The following is a 6,735-nucleotide window of genomic DNA, read 5'->3' as shown; positions in this document are numbered from 1 at the left end:
CCTTACTCACGTAAGGTTTATTACTTGGACGACCCAGTGCACTTGCTGGTTAGTTGTGCGGAGTTGTGACAAAGAGCTGAGATTATAATTGTGCGTACAAGCCGTTGGCGCCATTGATGATCACAATTTCGTGCACCAAGTTTATGGCGCCGTTGCCGGGGATTGTTCGAGTTTGGACAACTGACGGTTCATCTTGTTGCTCAGATTAGGTAATTTTATTTTATGTTTAAGCTTTTTACTTTTTTATTTTCAAAAAAAATTTCAAAAATACAAAAAAAATTTCTATTCTGTTCTTCAGAGTTTTTAAGAATGAATTCTAGAGTTTCATGATGATCTGTTGAAGTTTGGCTGGCTGTGAAGCCATGTCTAATATTTTGGACCGAGGTTTTAACTTATCATCACAAGAGCTTGATGATTTCTATCAATCTTGCTATTGAAAGTAATGATCTGCTAAAGCTTGGCTGGCCATTGGCCATGTCTAGTGTTTTGGACCAGAACTTTCACTGAAAGCTTGGCTGGCTAGTAAGCCATGTCTAATTCCTGGACCGGAGTTTTAGACTAACATTGCATGATTCCTGAAATTCTTATTAAAAAATTTTGAAATCCTTATTTTCTTTTCCAAAAAGTTTTCGAAAAATTACAAAAAAAAATCATAAAATATTAAAACCAAAAATATTTTGTGTTTCTTGTTTGAGTCTAGTGTCAATTTTTAAGTTTGGTGTCAATTGCATGTCTTTATTCTTCTTGCATTTTTCGAATATATGCATCATATTCTTCATTGATCTTCAAGTTATTCTTGATAATTTTCTTGCCTAATCTTTAAATTCTCTTGTCATTGTGTGTTTTGTTGTTTTTCATATGCATTCTCAATTTGTTAATGTCTCTAATATAAAAATTTCTAAGTTTGGTGTCTTGCATGCATTGTTTATTTGATCTTATTTTTCCATGATTAGTTTCATTTTGACTGTTTGTCATCATTGAAAAAATTCAAAAAAATTTTTTTTCAAATGATGTCTTTTCAAGTCAATAATACAGAGAATTGAATATTCAGAACATTCAGCAGGGGAATTACACAGAAAAAGCTGGGTGTTCAAAACGCCCAGTGAGGAAGAAAAACTGGCATTTAAACGCCAGCCAATTAAACGCCCAAAAGGGTAGTATTTTGGGTGTTAAACGCCAGAATGGATACCATTTTGGGCGTTTAACGCCAGGATGGCACAAGAGGGAAGATTTTGTTTTTAATTCAAATCTTTTTCAAATTTTCATAATTTTTCAAAATCTAATCTTTTTCAAATTATATCTTTTCAATCATATCTTTTCAAAATCAATTTCTCTCCATTTTTTTTCATTTTCAAAAATCCTTGCTACAATTAATAATTTAATTCAAAATTTTCAAGTTGTTACTTGCCTATTAAGAAAGGATCAAATTTTAAATTCTAGAATCATATCTTCTAATTTCTTGTTAGTCAAGTAATCAACTTTAATTTTAAAAATTTCTTTTTTTAACTTGATTTTCAATCATATCTTCTCAATCATATCTTTTTGATTTCTAATTTCAAAATCTTTTTCAAAATCACTTAATTACTTTCTCAATTTTAATTTTCGAAAATCATCAATCAATTTTTTTCAAAATTTCTTTTAATTATTTCAAAATCTTTTTAAATTTTGAAAATTCTTCCCCTCTTCTCACATCCTTCTATTTAAGGACTAAAACTCCTCCACTATCAGCAATTCAGACTCTCTCTCTATAAGTTCAAATTCTCTCTTCTCTACCTCCTCCTTCCATTTTTCTTTTTCTCTGACACCTCAAGGAATCTCTATACTGTGATATAGAGGATTCCATACTTTCTTCTCCTCTCTTTCATATGAGCAGGAGCAAGGACAAAGGCATTTTTGTTGAAGCTGATCCTGAACCTGAAAGGACCTTGAAGAGAAAGCTGAGAGAAGCTAAAGTACGACTCTCTGTAGAGGACCTAATAGAAATTTTCAAACAAGAAGAAGCCATGGCAGCCGAAAACAACAACAATGCTAACAATGCAAGGAAGGTGCTTGGTGACTTTACTGCACCTACTCCTAACTTCTATGGGAGAAGCATCTCTATCCCTGCCATTGGAGCAAACAATTTTGAGCTTAAGACTCAATTAGTTTCTCTAATACAACAGAATTGCAAGTTTCATGGACTTCCATTGGAAGATCCCCATCAGTTCTTAGCTGAATTCTTGCAAATCTGTGACACTGTCAAGACCAATGGGGTTAACCCTGAGGTCTACAGACTTATGCTTTTTCCCTTTGCTGTAAGAGACAGAGCTAGAGTATGGTTGGATTCACAACCTAAGGAAAGCCTAAACTCTTGGGAAAAGCTGGTCAGTGCCTTTCTGGCCAAATTCTTTCAACCTCAAAAATTGAGTAAGCTTAGAGTGGAAGTCCAGACCTTCAGACAGAAGGAAGGTGAATCTCTCTATGAAGCTTGGGAAAGATACAAGAAATTGATCAGAATGTGTCCTTCTGACATGCTTTCAGAATGGATCATCATAGGTATCTTCTATGATGGTCTGTCTGAACTGTCCAAGATGTCATTGGACAGCTCTACTAGAGGATCTCTTCATCTGAAGAAGACGCCTGTAGAAGCTCAGGAACTCATTGAAATGGTTGCAAATAACCAATTCATGTATACTTCTGAAAGGAATCTTGTGAATAATGGGACAAATCAGAAGAAAGGGGTTCTTGAGGTTGATACTCTGAATGCCATATTAGTTCAAAACAAAATATTGACTCAGCAAATCAATATGATTTCTTAGAGTCTGTCTGGAATGCAAGCAGCAACAGGCAGTACCAAAGAAGCTTCATCCGAAGAAGAAGCTTATGATCCTGAGAACCCAGCAATGGAAAAGGTGAATTACATGGGAGAACCCTATGGAAACACCTATAATCCTTCATGGAGAAATCATCCAAATCTCTCATGGAAGGACCAACAGAGGCCTCAACAAGGCTTCAACAACAATAATGGTGGAAGAAATAGGTTTAGCAATAGCAAGCCTTTTCCATCATCTTCTCAGCAACAGACAGAGAATTCTAAGCAAAGCCACTCTGACTTAGCAACCATAGTCTCTAATCTAATTAAAACCACTCAAAGTTTCATGATTGAAACAAGGTCCTCCATTAGAAATTTAGAGGCATAAGTGGGTCAGCTGAGTAAGAAAGTTACTGAACTCCCTCCTAGTACTCTTCCAAGCAATACAGAAGAGAACCCAAAGAGAGAATGCAAGGCCATAAACATGTCCCACATGGTCGAATGCACAAAGGAGGGAAAGGCAGTGATTTCCACTGAGGAAGACCTCAATGGACGTCCATTGGCCTCCAAGGAGTTCCATAATGAGGAACCATGGGAATCTGAGGCTCATACAGAGACCATAGAGATTCCATTGAATCTACTTCTGCCATTCATGAGCTCTGATGAGTATTCCTCCTTTGAAGAGGATGAAGATGTTACTGAAGAGCAAGTTGCCAAGTACCTTGGAGCAATCATGAAGTTAAATGCCAAGTTATTTAGTAATGAGACTTGGGAGGATGTCTTGGTAAAGGTTGAAGACCACTACATCCCTACTGATTTCATAATCCTAGACACTGGAAAGTGTATGGATAAATCCATCATCCTCGGCAGACCCTTCCTAGCCACAGCAAAAGCTGTGATTGATGTTGACAGAGGAGAATTGGTCCTTCAAGTGAATGATGACTCCCTTATGTTTAAGGCTCAAGGATCTTCCTCTGTAACCATGGAGAGGAAGCATGAAAAGCTTCTCTCAATGCAGAGTCAAATAGAGCCCCCACATTCAAACTCTAAGTTTGGTGTTGGGAGGTCATCATCATGCTCTGAGTATCTGTGAGGCTCCATGAGAGCCCACTGTCAAGCTATTGACATTAAAGAATTTCTTGTTGGGAGGCAACCCAATTTTATTATATTTATTTATTTTTCATTATTATTTTATGTTTTCTGTAGGTTGATGATCATGTGAAGCCACAAAAATAACTGAAAAAACAAAAACAGAATGAAAAATAGTATTAAAAACAGCACACCCTAGAGGAGAAGCTTACTGGCGTTTAAACGCCAGTAAGGGTAGCAGAATGGACGTTAAACGCCCAGTCTGGCACCATTCTAGGCGTTTAACGCTAGAAATGGGCACCAGACTGGCGTTTAATGCCAGAAAAAGGCATAGAGCTGGCGTTTAACGCCAAAAAGGGGTGAAAAGCTGGCGTTAAACGCCAGAAATGGGCAGCAAGCTAGCGTTTAACGCCAGGATTGGCACAGGAAAGGGCGTTTACATGCCACATGGTGCAGGGATGAGAAATCCTTGACACCTCAGGATCTGTGGACCCCACAGGATCCCCACCTACCTCATCTCTCTCTCTCTTCTTCACACCTTCCCATAACACCCTTCCCCAAATACCCTTCACCAATCACCTCAATACCTCTTTCCCAAAAACCCTTCACCTATCAAATCCTACCCTCTTCTCCATATTCTCTTCACCAATCCACATCCATCCATCATAAAACCCCACCTACCTTACCATTCAAATTCAAACAATTTTCCCTCCCAAACCCACCCATACATGGCCGAACCCTACCACTCTCTCCATTCCTATATAAACCCATCTTCACTCCTTCATTTTCTCACATCATACACACTACTTACCCCACTTGGCCGAATCACTCCCACTTTTCCATCTCCTCCATTTTCTTCTTCTTCTACTCCTTTCTTTCTTCTTTTGCTCGAGGACGAGAAACCTTCTAAGTTTGGTATGGTAAAAGCATTGCTTTTTATTTTTCCATAACCATTTATGGCACCAAAGGCCTGAGAAACCTCTAGAAATAGGAAAGAGAAAGCAAAAGCTTCCACCTCCGAGTCATGGGAGATGGAGAGATTCATCTCAAGGGTGCATCAAGACCACTTCTATGAAGTTGTGGCCAAGAAGAAGGTGATCTCCGAGGTCCCTTTCAAGCTCAAAAAGGGTGAATATCCGGAGATTCGACATGAGATTCGAAGAAGAGGTTGGGAAGTTCTCACCAACCCCATTCAACAAGTCGGGATCTTAATGGTTCAAGAGTTTTATGCCAATGCATGGATCACCAAGAACCATGATCAAAGTGTGAACCCGGACCCAAAGAATTGGCTTACAATGGTCCGGGAGAAATGCTTAGATTTTAGTCCAGAAAATGTAAGGTTGGCATTCAACTTGCCCATGATGCAAGGAGATGCACGCCCCTACACTAGAAGGGTCAACTTTGATCAAAGGTTGGACCAAGTCCTCATAGACATTTGTGAAGAGGGTGCTTAATGGAAGAGAGATTCAAGAGGGAAGCCGGTTCAACTAAGAAGGCATGACCTCAAGTCCGTGGCTAGGGGATGGTTGGAGTTCATCCAACGCTCAATCATTCCCACTAGCAACCGGTCTGAAGTTACTATAGACCGGGCTATCATGATCCATAGCATCATGATTGGAGAGGAAGTAGAAGTTCATGAGGTTATATCCCTAGAACTCTACAAGGTGGCGGACAAGTCCTCTACTTTGGCAAGGTTAGCCTTCCCTCATCTCATTTGTCACCTCTGCAATTCAGCTGGAATTGACATAGAGGAAGACATCCTCATTGATGAGGACAAGCCCATCACTAAGAAAAAGATGGAGCAAAAAAGAGAGCCCACTCATGGACCTCAATAAGAGCATGAGGAAATTCCTTATCATGAAATCCCTAAGATGCCTCAAGGGATGAATTTTCCTCCACAAAACTATTGGGAGCAAATCAACACCTCCCTAGGAGAATTAAGTTCCAACATGGGACAACTAAGGGTGGAGCACCAAGAGCATTCCATCCTCCTCCATGAAATTAGAGAAGACCAAAGAGTCATGAGAGAGGAGCAACAAAGGCAAGGAAGAGACATTAAGGAGCTCAAGCACTCCATAAGATCTTCAAGAGGAAGAACAAGCCGCCATCACTAAGGTGGACTCGTTATTTAATCTCCTTGTTCTTATTTTTCTGTTTTTCGAAAATTGTGCTTTATGTTATATCTATATTTGTGTCTTTATTACATGATCATTAGTATCTTAGTGTCTATGCCTTAAAGCTATGAATGTCCTATGAATCCATCACCTTTCTTAAATGAAAAATATTTTTAATTGAAAAAGAAAAGAAGTACATGAATTTTGAATTTTAAATAGTTTAATTATTTTGATGTGGTGGCAATACTTTTTGTTTTCTGAATGAATGATTGAACAGTGCATATTTTTGAATTTGTTGATCATGAATGTTAAAATTGTTGGCTCTTGAAAGAATGATGAAAAAGGAGAAATGCTATTGATAATCTGAAAAATCATAAAAATGATTCTTGAAGCAAGAAAAAGCAGTGAAAGGCTTGCAGAAAAAATATATACGAAAAAAAGATTCGAAAAAAAAAGAGAGAAAGAAAAAAAAAGCAAGCAGAAAAAGCCAATAGCCCTTTAAACCAAAAGGCAAGGGAAAAATAAAAAGGATCCAAGGCTTTGAGCATCAGTGGATAGGAGGGCCCACAGGAATAAAATCCTGGCCTAAGCGGCTAAACCAAGCTGTCCCTAACCATGTGCTTGTGGCGTGAAGGTGTCAAGTGAAAACTTGAGACTGAGCGGTTAAAGTCGTGGTCCAAAGCAAAAAGAGTGTGCTTAAGAGCTCTGGACACCTCTAATTGGGGACTCTAGCAAAGCTGA

General features: G+C 38.6%; 1 non-coding gene across 1 annotated transcript; it reads right to left on the bottom strand.

The window, feature by feature from the left end:
- Positions 1-2,408: 2,408 nt before the first annotated feature.
- On the bottom strand, positions 2,409-2,516 carry LOC112788358 (small nucleolar RNA R71). Its single transcript, XR_003195725.1, has one exon. It is a non-coding gene; the product is annotated as a small nucleolar RNA R71 (small nucleolar RNA).
- Positions 2,517-6,735: the final 4,219 nt, after the last annotated feature.

This window comes from Arachis hypogaea, chromosome 20 (assembly GCF_003086295.3).
Source record: "Arachis hypogaea cultivar Tifrunner chromosome 20, arahy.Tifrunner.gnm2.J5K5, whole genome shotgun sequence".
Lineage (NCBI taxonomy): Eukaryota > Viridiplantae > Streptophyta > Magnoliopsida > Fabales > Fabaceae > Arachis > Arachis hypogaea.
The sequence above is the reverse complement of the archived record's forward strand: the minus strand, read 5'-3'. Positions and strand labels throughout refer to the sequence as shown.